Source organism: Pinus tabuliformis, chromosome 6, assembly GCF_031772625.1.
Source record: "Pinus tabuliformis cultivar Carrire ecotype Pingquan chromosome 6, CPIR1, whole genome shotgun sequence".
Taxonomy (NCBI): Eukaryota; Viridiplantae; Streptophyta; class Pinopsida; order Pinales; family Pinaceae; genus Pinus; species Pinus tabuliformis.
The window spans coordinates 994641278-994659070 of NC_142292.1; positions in this window are offsets into that span (position 1 = coordinate 994641278).

Consider the following 17793-nt stretch of genomic DNA (forward strand, 5'->3'; position numbering starts at 1 on the left):
CACAGGAAAATGCATATCCATCTGGGTCATAATTTTAAATATGCAATTGTAATGGGTAGGAGTGCTTTATGGGTTGCTTTTTCTAGTTTCAATGTCTCGTCACCATTGAAAATGAATAATTTTGCATAGACATAGCCATGCCTTGGAAACCAAGTACCTCAATTCTCAACATTTGGATGATAGGCTAATCGATATAATGGCTGGATGTTGTTTTCGTTGATTATGCAGAAGATTTCAATATGGATACAACCAGTTAGAAAGTTGGCTGACAAGTGAAGCTCTTAATTGTCAAAATTACTATATACTATTAATTAGTTGGTACAATGGCACGTATTAGTAGAATGAATACTTCCATCAATTGAGACCTAGGAAGTCAGCTCTAGCGAAGAAGTGCAAGCAAAGAGTTTAAATAATTGCTAAATGCAAGGGAGTTTTTCTCCAATATATTCATTGTTGTACCTATTAGGATTCAACCAACGAGAAAAGCACCTAACTATAAGGAGTACTATGTGTTGTATATTAGTAGTAACAAAATCCCATATAATATCTTCAAACCTAAATGGGAACCCATTATCAACACATGAATAGACAAATGCCTCCATCATTGTTATCTTATGCTTTGAAGTTATAGGAGAAACTGGAGAAGGATGAGGCTTAATTAGTGGAACAATGTCAACAAAAAAGCCTTGTACTCACCCTAGTCCCATTGAACAAGAATGTGTTAACACTCTTCCAAGTCACAATATAATACTACACAGTAATGGAAAGTTAGCCATCTAAACAATACAAAATGATTACATCACATTGTGAATTTGTTGTAGCTACTACAACACCCTCCAAAATTTTCTCTTATACTCAATTTCAGAACCTTCCTTGGTCTTGCATATTGTATACACAAACACCAGAAATCATTTCATGAGATTTATTGAAGTATTTTTCTCCCTTTTGCTAGTTGGGTTAACTTTTGTCTTTCAGCATGATTGGTTGTTGCACAATGTGTAGAAGCCTGTTCTGATGGTTTTGAGGGTCTGATTGTGTGTATATGAGTTTTTCTAACTATGTAAACATATGTCACACACATTCACAAAGTTTTGAGCACTATCACACAAGTGTCGTCTTGGTTGTCCCAAAGTCCATCTTAAGTGTCACACCTATCATAAATGGTCATAAAGTGGTCACACAAAGGGAAATACATTGTTCTTGTGCCTTGGGCGATCTATGATGATGTGTCGTCAAGTATTATAGGTGTGAGATCCCAGTCGAAGTCTTATCACCATTCACATTAGTCTAACCAGTCTTACACTTAGCCATTTCTGAGAAGGATTCCCCACTAAGCAACTTAGCATCACCTGACCTCCATGAACTGCACACTACACAGTTCCAACTCTTTAGCTGAGACCTTGCCCCTTGACATTGCACAATGCGCAGTTCCTGTCTCCCAAGACTACTGCACTACGCAGTTCTTGTGCTCAAGTTCGACCTTGGCCTCCAGAATTGCGTAATTGTTCCTCCCAACCCATCTTTCACTGCAAAATCACAAGCCTCAAGCTCATCCCATGAGCCTCTAAAATGCACAACCGTGCAGTACCCATGCCTCCCTTTCCTCCCAAAACTATGTGTGTTCACTCAGTGTTCATCCCCTCAGCTTGTCCCATTGGCTCTCAAAACTGCGCAATTTTTCCGTGAATCCTACCTAAACTGCACACTACGCAGTCTCAGAGCTCAAGCATGACCCCTGACTACTAGAACTACGCACTGCATAGTCACTGAGCCTTCTCTCTGGAACTGTCACCTGGTTTCGGCTCAGTTAATGGATCAAAATGCACTATCTTAGACTAGGGGGTTTTCAGAATGATGTAGTCTCATCATGAGTGAATTGCAGATGCAAGTACTCTATCAAACCATGGCAAGATAATGAAGAAGGAGATGAAGGAGGGAACCATGCTAAAGGACACACTTGTAGCTGAACACACAAGCCAACCAATCGAGAAATGCAAAAGCGACACCAATTTGCAATCGCAACTCAAGACTCAAGATTACCGAAGATTCCTTATCACCAAGTCATACGATGGTGAAAAGAAGAGCATTCTCAAGTAGCCAGTCAACACATAGTAGCAACAGTGGCTTAACAGTACCATGTCATCAAGTAGTCCATGTCAGCAGTGTCATGTCATGAGTTGTCGTATGCCACATCGTCATTGTGCATCATGTAAATGGTATTCAAAATGTATTGTAAAGTGGAAGCCCAAAGGACACACATGGAATATAAAGAGTCATGTAACTTGAAAAGTCATAGGAAGTCAAACAATCATGAGGGCAGTCAAAGAGTCACAAGGAAGGGGAAGCATCACCCCTTGGTTATATATACTCCCTCATTGTATAAGCAAAGGACTTTTTCTCCTTGGCTCCTCCTGAAAGGCATTAGAGAGACAGATCAGTTATTTTTAGGAGCAAGGCATGGCTCCAATGCTCCACTATTGGAGCTAGTGATGTTCATTGTATAAATGTCTCTTGGAACTTTACTTAATAACAAAAGCCTTCAAGTCTAGCACGTTCTTCATGCATGGATTATGTACATTTGTAAGACTATTTTGTGATTGTCTGTAATTCATGTTTGGCTTCACCTGTGCTAAAGTAGTTGAACCATTTCGGTTATTTTGGTACTTATTATATTGAGAATGTGTTGTAATTGCTATTATCATTGTCACATCCTTGTGGACTATTCCGCTGGATCTTAGACGAATCTTCTTCATTATATTGGTTTCAATGGTTGTCACATCTTTGTGGATTATTTCGCTTGATGTTGCACATACCCTTCTTGTTCATGTGTGTCTCTACTAGGGTGGTACTACTACCTCTCTCTTAGAGGCTCACTTCTCCTCCCATCTGCAGTGAAATAAATTTGACACACATACGATCGAACACTCACCAGGCACACCCCCCTTGCTTTTCGAAGGTGCATGTCTACTCCTCTCTCTTGCTAACAGTTAGAGCCAAGGCATATCTCTAAGATACATGGAAATCAAGCCGATATTATGAATGGGGCTCCTACTCCAAATGGTGTGAGGTCTAATTGGGACTTCACATCGGGGAGACCCCTTGCTTGATAGATTTCCAATACCATCAACATAATTCCAAGTGGCATAACTTCAAGACATCATGATGTTTTCAACTGAAGATTTCATCAGAATGTGACAAATGTCATCCTCACTCTTTCATTTATTATATTTTTAAATTATGAGAAGTTTAAAAGTCATAACTGACTTGACAAGAACCTGAACTATCAAAAAATAAATTGTTGCCTCAAGTCTATGAATAATGTCTATATACCTCCATATACCACCGCTCCATTCTAGAAAATGAAGAGATCAAGCAACATGTCTAGGAATTGCTGCAAAAATGGCACATCCGACCAAGTTCCTCACACTTTGGGAGCCTGATTGTACTTGTAAAGAAGAAGGATGGGACATGGAGGCTCTGCATTGATTATTTGGCGCTAAAAAAATCACTATCAGGAATAGGCATCCAATCCCACGGATTGATGACCTTTTGGACCAGCTCAAGGGGAAACGTATTTCAGTAAGGTCGATCTGAAGTATGGTTATGAACATATTCCAAGAAAGCCCACAGATGTATGGAATACCACCTTCAAATCCGAGGAAGGCCTTTTTGAACGGTTGGTCTTGCCCTTCAGGTTGACCAATTCCCCTACTACTTGTATGAGGCCTTTGGATGACATCTTGCGATTGTTCATCAACTCATTGGTGGTTTTTTATCTCAACTACATCCTCATATTCAACATGAGTTGGGAAAAGAACTTGAAACACATTCAATAGGTCCTTCAAACCCTGCGGCAACACAAACTATGTGCCAACTTGGAGAAATGCAAGTTTAACATGGGCCAGGTCCAATATCTAGGCTACATCATTGATGAGCAAGGTGTGCATGTGGATTTGACAAAGATCCAAGTTATTCCGGATTGGCTAGCCCTAACCATTATAACAAAGCTTCACAACTTTTTGGGCCTCACAAATTTTTATCAAAGGTTCATGTTGGGATTCTCCCATATTACTTGGCCTTTATGTCAGGTCACCAAGGGTGGAGCGAACACAATTTTTTGCCAGTCTGAGTCCCAACAAAAGGTGTTCATTGAGCTAAGGCACTACCTCTGCTCTGCACCTGCACTCACATTTCCATACTTGTACCAACCATTTGAAATTGAGATAGACGCCTTTGACTATGCTATTGCTGCAGTCCTCACCCTACACGGGCATCTAGTGGCCTATCATAGTGAGACACTTCCCGATACAATTCAAAAGTACCCTGCCTATGATAAAGAGATGTATTTTATCGTGCAGACTTGCTGACAATGGAAACATTAAGGTGACGATCATCCACACTGATCATCGACCTCTTCAGTTTATACAGACACAAGGGAAGTTATAGAATGATCGCTATCAAAAGCGGTCTACATATCTGCAAAAATTCCACTTGAACATTTAATACAAAAAGGGAAACACAAATCATGTTGTAGATTGCCTCAAGCAACCCCTAGTTTCAACATTGACTATCTTTCTCAACTCTTGTGACCACGAGACCTCTGAATGGCCACAACTATACAAAAATGATCCAGAGTTCACCACCACATACCAGATGCTAGTGGATGGAAAGAAAGTTCTCGATTTCCACCTCCAGGATGCATTATTATGCTACCTGGGCCACCTTTATGTTCCTTCAAGCGAGCATGCCAAGCTGATTTTGGAGGCGCACTACAATTGGGTCACAAAACATGTTGGTGTGGAGAGAACTGTGGTCGTACTACAAAAGTACTTTTATTGGCCAAAACTAAGACAGGATGTTAGAAAATATGTCAAATCTTGCACTGCCTGTGCCATTGCCAAGCCAACCATCAAGAAGCAAGGCTTGTACACTCCTCTGCCTACTCCCAGCCAGCCTTGGGAATCCATCTCCATGGACTATCTCTCTGGCCTCCCTTCTACTAAGCATGGTAATCACTGTGTATTTGTGGTCGTGGGCAATTTTTTTAAGATAGTTATATTGGTGGCCCGCAAGAAGAGTATCACAGTAGAGAACACTACCAAACTCTTCTTTGAATGAATGTGGTTACATTTTAGGATCCCGCAAACCATTATATTAGATCGAGATAGCAGGTTCCTAAGAACATTTTGATCGAGCCTCTGGGAACTATTGGACACCAAGCTCACCAATTCAATTGCATTCCATCCCCAGACTAATGGCTAGAGATAGGTTGTCAACATGATGATAGTGCACATACTCCGCATGTGCAACTCCAAACATCCACGAACCTGGGATGAGAGCCTTCCCTATGTGCAACACAACTATAACAAAGCTCTTCATAGCTCGACTCATCGCAATCCCTTTCAAGTGGGACTATGATTTCAACCATTATGTCTGATTAATGTCGTCATGCCTCATGCGACTACACAAACAAAATACACACATGTATAGTTTGAAGATGATAAATCAATCAGGTTTATTGAACGCATCTAGCACATCCTCCAGCAGGTTCATGAAATCTTGGAGAATTCCAATGCCAAGTACAAGCAACTACATGATCAACATCGTGTGCCACACAAGTTTCAGGTGGGCGACAAAGTTTGGTTGCATTTGCAGAAAGAACGCCTTACCGAAGCTCATCGAAAGCTCATACCACTCCAATATGGGCCTTACACCATCACCAAGGTTGTGGGAGACAATGCTTTTGAGCTCAACATTCCTCCATTCCTTGGCCTACACCCAATGTTCAATGTGGATCGCCTTTGGCCATACTTACCACTAATGCTAAACACATTAGACATAATTTACAGAACAACTCACCAACGGAGATAAACCCAGACTACATGGAACAGGACACAACTGGTCGGATCATGGACATGTAGATCAATAACAATCGCCAGCAAAAGATCCAACTGTATTGGGTTTTCAAAGCTAACCAACTCCTGCACCAAGGCAAGTGGCTCACCAGGGACCAAGTTCAGTAGAAAATTCCATATCTCATAGAGGCACTCAACGCATTGCGGACCATTTCTTCCTAAGGAGGGAGGAATGATCTAGGTGGATATTGGTGACCATCCACCTATTCCACTTGGACCGCCACCATTGTTTCTTTTAGTAGCACAGTTTACTATTTTTGGCAATTTTTGAGGTCCCGACTTCTTGAGTCATTTTGAGGCCCTACATGAAGTTTTTTTTGGGAAAACAGGAAAACTAATAGCATGTGGTAGGGGTTTATAGTTGAAATTTGTAGTCCTCGGATAGATATTTCTAACGAGGTATTGTACGCATCAAATGAAGATCATATTCCAAAGTTACGACTCTGGAAAATTGACGTACCAATTTACCCCAACGGGGCCCACATACTTTTGACACTTCATATCCTAGGGTTATGTTTTTGGATGTTTAGGGTTTTCCATTGTTTCTAAATAATAAATAGGCCTTTGATCCTCATTGTAACACAGTTTAGAAGACATGTAGCTGCCACATCTCTTCTCAAAGATAAGCTACCGTCACCTGAGCTAGTTTATTTACATTTTGCATGTAAACAATTTTCAATGCTATGTTGTTAATAAATTTAATATTTGTTTTCATTGTATCTTTGTGTTTCTGTTTATACCTATATTTCATTTCTTTCCTTCATAAATTTGGATCACTCACCTTTCTACGGATCTTCGAGCTCACTTTGCTGGACCTTGGTGGTGGCAATAGTGGCATTGGATTCCACATCAATGATTTGTTTCCCCTTTTCTAGGTCTAGTTCAGAGTTGAATATGGCATTTAACTCTGAGGCTTTTAGCTCAGCCACTAACAAATTGCTTGAGCGACATTCATTATTGTTATAAGTGGGGCTCTTGTGGAACTCACACCACTTTCTCGACTTTCCCTTGTCTTTCTTTGTCTTCCCATTACCATTCTTTATTTGTGGCTTAGATGGGTTGTATTTGTGTGTCCCAACCTCACTATGTCCTTTGTTCTATGATTTGGGGATGCCCTGTCCTTGCTTTTGTTGTGAAGGATTCACAAATCCAAAGTCTCACTTCTCTTATTTAGATTTTTGCTTGAATTTGATAGCATATCAATATGTTGTGCCAAGTGAGGAGATGTCTAGGAACTCCATTTATGTATAGATGTATTTGTGCAAACAACCACGATAATTGAGCACTAAATGTCACTCAGAGTCTTGATACCCAACTTGGTGCATAAGGTATGAAAGATATTTGTGAACTCTGGCACTGCTTAGTTGCTTTCTTGTTGTAGTGTGCTCCATTAGATGTATTAGCCTTCCTAGTTTCCAACATGGTAATATTGTTTCTTAACAACATCCCTAAAAGATTCCCAAGTGGGTGTGACTGAAAATATTGTGAATTCCTCTATGGCCCTTTGTTCACAGTAAGTTTCCCACCAATCCTTGACATGGGGTGTGACCTTAAGGAATGAAAAGGTAATCTTTTCTCTATCGGAAGAGCATTTGCATCTATTTGGCTTTCAAATATGGGTCTATACATGAAGCTAAGTTACACTTTTTGGAAAGCGAGGGCACGTTTTGGGTGGAAAAAAACAATTTGATCAAGCCATTTTAAGCACTTGATCAAGCAATATTTGAGCTCTCGATTGAGTTGTTTTAGGGCTTAAAGATAGCTCAATCGAGTGTTAAAACAAACCCCTGATCGAGCTCCTATGTAACCCGAGGTTATCTAGGAGCTCGATTGAGCTAGTGGCTTGATCAAGCAGTGGGCTCGATCGAGCCATGTTTTTGAAATTTCCCACCAATATAACTTAGGTGTGAATTAAAAAAAATGGCTCGATAATCTCAAGCACTCAATCGAGCTATTTTAAAATTTATCTCAAGCGTTTGATTGAGCATCTTGAGCGCTCAATCGAGTTGTTGAGGGCCTAAAAAACAAAGGTTTAGCTCCCCTTCTACAGATTTCTCTGCAAAACCATTTTGTACCCTAACGGATTTAAGGTGGAATTTGTCCTTAAGTGGCGGAGTTGATCATGTTGGATTCATGAAAGAATCCTCTATCCAATGGCATATGAATTTGACACTTTCAAATTCATATGATATTTTTCATCTAATTTCTTTTAAACATAATGCTTGAAATATTTTTGGACAGTTTCAAAGGGGTTGAATAAAAAATCAATAACATAAAATATACAAAATGAAAAATTTCAAAAATGACCATTATCTTCATCTACTAATCCTCTTCAAAAGGGTACTCTTGGGTTTTCAATTTCTTTAAATACTTGAAAAAAAATCTTACGCGAACACGTGTCTGCAAAATGCAATTGAAATATTACTTCACCAACTTTGAAAAAAATAAAAAGTATAATTTTGCATAAAAAAATAAATGTTTAATATGAAAAACTTAACTCTCTTCGTGTAGTTCATGCTCATATATATATATATATAGATATATATATATATATATATATATATATATATATATATATATATATATATTAAATTACACATTTTAGACTAAGTTATGCTACACGAACACACACATTCCTCTTAAGGCGAGTGAAAGTTTGCAAGGACAATCATTTCATTTAATGGAAAATTGAAAAATTATACAACATTAAATTTTTTTGTAAAAAAAATCGTTAGGACAACAACATAATTCACCACAAATTTTATTTTTACTCCGAATCAAAATTCACAATGCTTATATGAATTTTGAGGGCTTCAATTCGATAAAAGAGTAAAATTTTGAAATTTCATCGCCACATTTGGCCCAAAAGTGTAACCCATCTTCATGCATTCACACATAGGAACATCAAAATTAACTTGTACCTTAAAAGGGGGTGGCACCTCCAAAGTGGTTGCTTGATGAAGATGCGTTTCCTATTGACATATGTCGAAGGATCTAGGAAAAATTATCCATCATCTCATTCCTTTGTCGCTTAAGGGCTTCTTCAAGCAATAGTTTAATAGGATTTCCTACTCCCTCATCTTTCTTTTCTTCCACCATGGGGCCACATCAAGAAGATGCATCGTATATTGGTATCCATTGAAGGATCTAAAAAAAAATTATCCATCATCTCGTTCCTTTGTCGCTCTAGGGCTTATTCGAGCAACAATTTAATATGATTTCCTGCTCTTTTCTTCCACCATGGGAGGTTTTTGGGGTTAACGAGGGCTAGTATTGCAAGGCTCAAGCAGTTTGAGTCCCAACTCCTTATACCCCTACCTCATTGGGAACATGCACATAAAAACATATAAAGAGTAGATTGTTCTGATACCATTGATCTGAATTTATGAAGGGAAGGAAATGAGATGTAGATTTATAACCAAAACATAGAGATATAGTGAAACTTGACTTCTATTAATAAATGGAAGATGTTGAAACTATACAAATACGGGCTAAAAACAAATTAGCTCGAATGGTGGTAGCTTATCTATGAGAAGAGATGTGACGGCTACACACCTTTGTCAAACTGTGTTACAATGAGGTTCAAAGGCCTTTTTTATCATAAAGAAGCAATGAGAAACCCTAAAATAAAATAAAAACTAACCCTGAGAGATGAAGCGCCAAAGGCTTTTGGGCCCTAATGGGGTAAGTTGGAATGCCAACTTCTCGAGTCATAACTTTGGCATATGATCTATGTTTAGAGTGCACGATAACCTGTTGAAAAGGTCTATTCGAGAAATACATGTTCTGACTATTAACAGTCTATGACTATTGTTGATCTATTTCCCAGAAAAATGTTGTTTAGGGCCTCAAATGGCTCCGGAAATTCAGGGCCTAAAAAATGCCAAAAGAGAAAATTGTGTTGTGAGCTAGTGGAATAGGTGGGTGGCCATTGATATCCACCTGGATCATCATTTTTCATGACCAATAGTTTTTGGTTTACCACAAACCAATCAAAAATTAAACTATGGGCATATACTTGCCTTATCACAACTTTTATCCATCATTGTTTGTCTCAAGTACATGCAATTTCAAATGCATTTTCATTTGAGGCTAATCTAGACCTTTTACAACATAAAACCATGGTCATCTTCTTTCCATCATTAAAAAACCATTACTATAATGAGGATCATTAAACTTCTTAGGAATTTTATTTTTTATGGAATATTTTTAGGTGCTTTTGCATCTCAATTATTAAACACATGGTATTATTTTTTCCTTACATCATTGCTTCATTCCTTTTGTTGTTTCAAACTTTCCTCCTTGTCCTTTTTTTTCCACTGGAAAAATCGTAATCTTTCATTAATTTTGAAAAATTACATGTTGTAGATGCTATTAGCATATGTTGTATCCTTCTTGCCACTAAAGGCTCAGTCAAAATTTATAGTTTGCCAAAAACTTGTGCTATTGTGAGCTTTCATCACCACGCAAGGTGTTCAGTCATTTTATGTTATGGAGAAAATATATAAAAAGACTCTATTAATATGGCTGAAACCCGGATGCGGGTGTCAATAAATGATATTTATGAGGGGCTGCACAACGCAGGCAGCTGGCCCTGCACCTGGCTGGCGGACGACCTCCATAGCATGCGCATCTGGCTGGCGGACAATTTCAATGGCATGCGCATTTAATCATCTGCAGAACGGAATGTTGGTCGCACAAATCGACATTTATGAGCACCTGGTTCAAGAGCTCTTGCTTAAGGTTTTATGTATGGATCCATATCTGATTCACGCCATTTTCACTGGTTCGTTTTACCTCCGCTCGGCGTTCTTCCCGCACCCCTGCCTGGCTCAACTTGTTTGGAAGCTCGCCTGGTGTTGAGTGGCCCGAGGTCGGGTCAACAACAAGGGGGATACCCACCCGGTCCGGAACCTGGTTGGCGGCTCCTTGCCCGTTTGGAGTAGCGGGTCCGACTGGGGATAACGGGACCAGCTTCCCGATGCATGGGATGTGTATGTGTGTGTGTGTGGAATTTTGGTTAGGTTACTTCTAAGAAACGTTCTAAAGACTACTGTAAATCTATCTTACAAACTTGAGCCTAAATTACTATAATCAAATGAAAACAACACACAGAATTTACATTAACCCGGGATGTTTCTTTTATCATGCGATCTAGAAAGATTTCTAACAGCAGCTGGTGATAAAGATCATTCAACCGATATCAGAATATAAATCAATAAAGATAAACCATTCTGCATAAGAAGTTAGACAGAGCGGTTGTGAACAACACATCGCATAATCAAATCATTCGCATATTAAACATGAATAGACAAATCCACCGTACAGAAGTGCCAAATGATAACTTATATATTCATACATTAACATGCAAACAATATCAGCTGTATATCGTTTTAAGAATACAAGCAGAAATTAATCAAGAGATAAAAGTACCATTGATGACTAATTCTTACCCATAGACTTCAGACAATAACGATCTACTTCTACTTGCTTCTAACATCTACCAAGAGTACAGAAGTGCAACATCAGTAGCAGACATAAGAATGCAAACATAAATAAATCACGATCCTTCCATTCATCAAAACCTCCTCTGAGGGTGCAGAAGTGCATGTTCTGAGGACAAGTTTTTGACAAATATCTGGACCCCTCTCCAATGCAATGAGAAGGGTATAAATACTACTATCTAATCCTAATAATAGTATTATTACAAAATTTTAGGATACGGCTCTCAAATGACCGTCCTTTTTCTAATTCTGTAAAACAAAAAGAAAAACAACTTTCTAAATTGAAATTACTTCTTAATCTGGTCTCTGATATTGCAGTTTTCAAGCATGGGCTTGAGAAGAGTCGGTTGGCCGACTTCCGTGCTTAGTTGGGCTGCGAAAAAAGCGTCCATAAGAGCTGGCGCTACTTTCTCGGCCGCGTTCATGATGCACCTTACTGTCATGCATTGGCTGTGGGGCTTAACTAAGTAAGTCCAGTAACTTTCCCAGTTTAGCCTCGATAATGCTCGGATTGTCTCCCCATTTGCCTGTGCTTTCTGCTTCCATTCAGCCTCCAGTTGCGATGCGATTGGTAGGTACCCCGGAGTGGATTCTGAAACTAAGTTGGCCCTGTGTAAATTTTCATTTACACAATCGATAAGTATGGTCGCCTGTGTTGCCGCTGACTCTGCCGCCTGCTCTGCCTGTGTTATTTGCTCGTCCCACTTGTTAAAGAGCAGTTCTTTATGATTTTCATTAATCTTGGGTGCCCCTGCTCTTTTCCCTTCCTCGTCATTTTGCCAAGCCAGGTATTCTGTTATTCTTTTGTTGGCCTGGTCATAGTCATTCCGTAGTTCCACTACTTGGCTGGTGATCCTGTCGCTTATTTCACAAAACTCCCTCCACTGTGATATTTTGCGTATCATTTCCTCCTGTTGCTGTGACAACTGGTCGTTCAAGCCGATGGACTCTGAAATAAACTCTGTCAGCTTGGGTTCATCCTTATGCATTTCTTGCACCGTCTGCAGCTGTTTTTCTTTTTCTTCAATACTTCTTTGGTGGCTCACCTGCATCTGGCGAAAGCTTTCTTGTAACTCTTCAAGCTGCTTGGAGGCTTCAGCGTTCTCATTGGCTTGTCGCAACTGTTGTTGCAGCAGTTGTATTTGACTTTCACGTTCTTTTAGAAGTTGTTGAACTTCAGAGGTCTTGTCGATAGTTGCAGAAGCATATGCTACCGCAATTTGAGACAATTTCGTGAGATTTTCTGTTGGATTGTTATTCGGGTCTTTCCACAAGACATCTAGGTGTTCAGCATTCTGAGCCAGTGCATTTTCAAGCTTCCTTTTCTTTCTTTGTCTTCTCACAACTGCCTTGTGCTGTGGACTGTAAAATACGTCTAGTGGAGGGATTTCTTCCACGCCGAGTAGAAGTTCTGAGGATGGAGCTATAGGGAGATGCTCCGTCTCTACGGTACCACTGACTATGGTTGAGAAGACCTCTTGCACCACCTGAGTATTGCTCACAGGTGTTTGCGGGACTTGGCCTTCAAGATTTATCAGTTCATTGAAGGTCTCCCATTCTTTATCTAGTTCTGCTGTAACCAGAGGTGCTTCAGTGACGGGAGGGGGGATTCCTCTTGGTGGCGAGATGGCAACTTGCTGCTGAGCCATCGAACTTGACTGAGCCGTGTCTTTGATTGTTTCTTCGTTCTTGTCTTCTTTGTGGACAGACTCTTCAGGATCTGGAGATATTTCTTTTACGGCACTGGAATCAGATTTGGAGGCGTTGGAGTGTTCACTGAGGCTGACGCTTGGAGTCGGTTCTCTGGCAGCTATCCGCAGCACTTCCAGTGGAATGTTAGCCAGCCTTATTTCTCTATACAACTTGAATTTCCGGAGGTTGTCTGGGGACAACCTTGACTGAGCTTCTTGCAAAACTTCTTTGATCGAGTTCTTATTCTGAAAGAGGTCGTCAAACGGATCTTTATGTCCAGAGAACACACTTATCCTGACGCTAGTTGTAAATTCTTGGGCGACTTTATTTGGGTCGAATGGCCTTGGTGGGAGTTTAAATAGTTAGAGACACGTCACATTCTCCACCTCACCAAAAGCGTGTCCCACATCAAATAAAGAGAAGGCCCCACATGTGACAGGGAATGGAGGCCAAATGGCCTTCTTTTTGTTTTTTAGGTCCTTAGTTAAACCACCTTCAGAACAAGTCTGATAAGCGATCTCTCGGGCCAACAATTTATCTGGGATGTACAAGGGTAGGACATGAGGAGGTATTGTGCTTCCAAAAACTCGAATGTAGGTAAACCATTCTTCTCCAAACCATCTTGCTATGGAGGTGATGTCGTTTTGTGCTTCGGGAGAGCATCTCGGAGGGTCTTTATCATATATCATTCTATGGATGGGCAGTATGAGCCCGTGGAAAATCTGGTAAAAATGGGGGGCAAACTGAGAATCCCACAAGACTTTATGGTAGACATGAATGGGCAATGGGTCCTGGGTAGTCCATTGCCAGCCCATAGTGGGGAATTTAGACACATAACAGATAGAGTCCATTATGTAGGCAGACATATAAAAAGGGGGATAAAACCTTTGGGAGAAGGATCTTTTAGAACGATAGTGAAGAATGGCCGTGTATAGAGTGTCAGAAAGGATTTTGGCCCAATCTATTACCTCGGAGTTAGTCGCAGCATCAATTAACGGTAGCCATTCAGATGGAAATTTATTGATATCAGGCTTACTGAATAGCCTACAGAGCATGGCTGCAGCAAAACAATACGGAGAAGTAAGGGAACCGGTGCTATACATACCGTTCTTATCTTTCTTCAGTGGTTCATCCCTTTTCGACCATTCTTTGGTAGTGTCTGATAGGTCCGGATTCTCTGCTGCGAACTTCCTAACAAAATCTGCATTGTAGGTCGTTTGAGGTTCGGGAAGGTGATACATGAGCTTCAGGTCTTGAGCCGCGAACGATCCTACGAGCCCATGTCCTTTGACTTTGAATTGCCTATGATGCAGCTCTGCATCATCTAAAACCCACTTGATCATGTCCGTATACGGTAGGATCTTCGGCCTTGATGCTATTCTGTGGAGGAAAGAGCACGCTAGATCTTCCAGGGATGCTTCTGAAGAGCGTGGTGCATCTGCGACAGCAGCAGTTGCATTGATTATTCTAGGGTTCTCTTCCTCCAACAGTCTATACATGCTTTCCCATGTGGAAATTCCTGCATCTTTATTGCATGCGGTATCTGTGTAAAGGGGCGCCATCTCCTTGGTCTTTTCTCTTGTTTCTGAGCTCTGAGCTTTGTTCTTCTTCCCCATCTTGCTTATCGTTTCTGTTTGATTTTTGCCTTCGCACTTCGCTCCTGCAGGTTATGAGAGAAATGGAAAGATTGATTAAAAAGGTGATGGGAGAGTTTTGAATGCAAGAGCTAAATCAGATACGCCACCTTACGTGAAGTAAATCCGCATTAAGGCACGCGTCTTTATGCCACTTAATAACTGACAACTAATTCATTACTAACATTAAAAGCGCAATAATTTCCAAGTCAGGTTATAGTAAGTGGATTTTCTTTGGGTGGTGTGCCCGAAGGAGTCGTATCAAGGTGCTTTTATGAACTGCCAACGCATCCTGCATGCCGCGCGATCGCAAACGGTAGCGATCGCAATATCGCATATCGCAGCATCGCAACATCGCGAATCGCAATGGTTCAATGTTTGCTAACGTACCCCGCCTCATTTCTGCGATGTGCGATCGCGCCATCGCAATATCGCAAATCAGCGGACTCGTAAGCTTTTGTCTATGGATGTTAACGTATTGCGATGCGACGTGGTTTATTAATGCCAAGATGATGTGCATATTGGCCTTTAGAAGGGAAATGCGGGCGTTTCTTACCCTTTCGTGCTGCGACCTTGAAGATTTGCTTTTATGAACACAGGTTTAGGCTTAAGTTGTCCAAGAAACCTTTCCTAAGCTGATGCTTGCAATTTCAAAAGAAATCTTTATTATTATTATTTTTCTTTTTTGAAATGTAACTAAGGGTCCCCATTCATTCTAGCATCGTGGTCGATACTAGTTTGAACAAAGGGGGGGGGGGGGGGTTGTTGCTGGCCACAACACCTGGTTAACTGGTGTTGTTGGGCTCCTCTGCGCTCAGATTCTCTCCCGTTAGTTTCGCCATCTTCCCTCTCTCAGTTGGTCTGTCATTCTGAGAATGCCTCGCCGTCGAGGAGTCCCGTGCCGAGGAAGTAACACTGGGAACAGAGGAAGAACCTCTCGGCCTGCTCCGCAGAATGTCATACCCCTTGCGTCGGCCTCCCCATCCTCACCGCCCTCGGGTCAAGCTGGGCCTCTTCCGCACAATTCCTTTCAGACTACCAGGTTCACCTTCCACAGCAGGCTCAACAGGCCTGTGTTGTCTACTAGCATCACAGTCATTCTTGCTGAGGAAGAGAGTAATCCAACCAGCTCGGCCCACACTACCTCCTCTCAATCTCAGGAAGATAGTGTCCTTCAGGGGGGAATGGCCGGGGTGGTGTCTAAAGCTGACAATATGCAGGATGACACCCCTATTTCTGAAGAGCCTCTGCATCCGGCCGACACAACACAGAACGAGATTCTTGCCTGTGGACCAACTCATCGTGCAGGCAGCATTCTCAACCTGGTAACTACTCCTGAAGGCGGCATTGAAGGAATTGATGACAATGGTTTCGTCACCTGGGTCGCTTCGTCTAGCCAGGTGGATAAGGACATGCCCGACTCTCCGCAGCATGCAGACTAAGGCTGGTTCATCACCGACGGGTGGCACTCTTGCCTTCGCTCTGTGTTTTTCTTGCTATGTGTCTTCGTTTCTAAGTCTCTGGTCCTGTGTCTGGTTTAAGTTCTTGTTTAGGCTCGTGGCGCTAGCCAACCTGCTCTCTGTTTGCAGTTACAACTATGGGTTTGATGGGTACTATTTTGTCATTTGTGTTCATGGCGGGCATGATAGCATGCGTCTTAGTAAAACCTTTGAAGGTGTTAGCTATGTCATGTTAGAATCAGAACAGAAATATTTCAATGGGTCATGGTCTAACACAAAATCTTTTGAAGTCTGTAATCTGGAAACGGAAGAAAGCATGAAATGTATGTCTCTGAATATCTGGCTGAGGGCTAGCATCTGCCCCCTCTGAGGTCTCGACCTCTATGTACATAATTTTCTCTTTTTAATAGAATTAGTATTTACGCAAAAAAAAAATATGGCTGAACATATGCTACGCAGGGCAATAACACATATATATACACATAGTTGTCAACGCATGTTTCTCAAAAAATTACATAAAAACAGTAATCAAGGGCTCTCTGCCCTGTGGTAGATCTGATCAATGTATGGCCGGTAGTAGTAGCGATATTCATTTGCCCCACGTTGTTCCTGGATCATCCACTGTCCTCGGGGAAGTGTCGTGGCCTCCTTGGATAGCCCGTCAGCACAGCTGTTATGTTCCCTGTAAATGTGATTGCATGAGATGATGTTAAACTGTGCCTTAAATATGTTTACTTCATCCAAAATATTACTGAGTGTGTGAGAGTGAAAAACAATAATCTTATTGAACCAATTCACAATGATCTTTGAGTCCCAAAATATATTTAGACTTATACAATTATTACCCAATGAGAAATGCAGAAGATGACGAAGAGTAATGAGTTCTGCAAAATTGTTAGTTCCAACTCCTAGTTCCATCTTTACTTTGAAGAAATGCTGATCATTTAGGTAAAGAATAAAACCACCCCCGCAACCATGGTGTTGTGCCGCACCTTCGAAGAATTCCCAAGGTGTATTTTTATTAATAGGTGCAGGGTCATGTGGCCTCCAGGGACGAGGTTGATGAGGTTCAAGCAGCTCGTTATAAGCAGATATAATGCGGGCTATGATGTGAGGCCAGCACACAGGTCTGTTGTCAAATATAACACGGTTCCGAGCCAGCCAAATATGCTAGCTGATGATAAGAGGAAGATTTTGTAATTTTGAACCCTGATGCAGATTACACCAGCTTTCCCATGCACGACCAATGTCTTCTCCTTCCCAATGCCCGAAAAAATGAATGGAAGTGCAAATATTTTGCCAAAGATTGATTAGAGATGAGCATTTCAGAAATAAATGGAGGGTCAATTCAGATGAATTCTTGCATAAGACACACCAATGTGGACCATGAAAAGATCGATGGGTGAGAGTCTGTCCTATGGGAACTTTGTCTCTGAGAATACACCAAAAGAACAGTCTAGTCCTTAGAGGCGATGTTAATTTCCAAATACTCTTCACCAGAAAGTAGTCTGCTCCGGCAATTTGTGTGAGATCAGGTTAAGGTATCTAGTCTTTGGGGAGTATATGCCATTCTCAGCAAGACACCAGA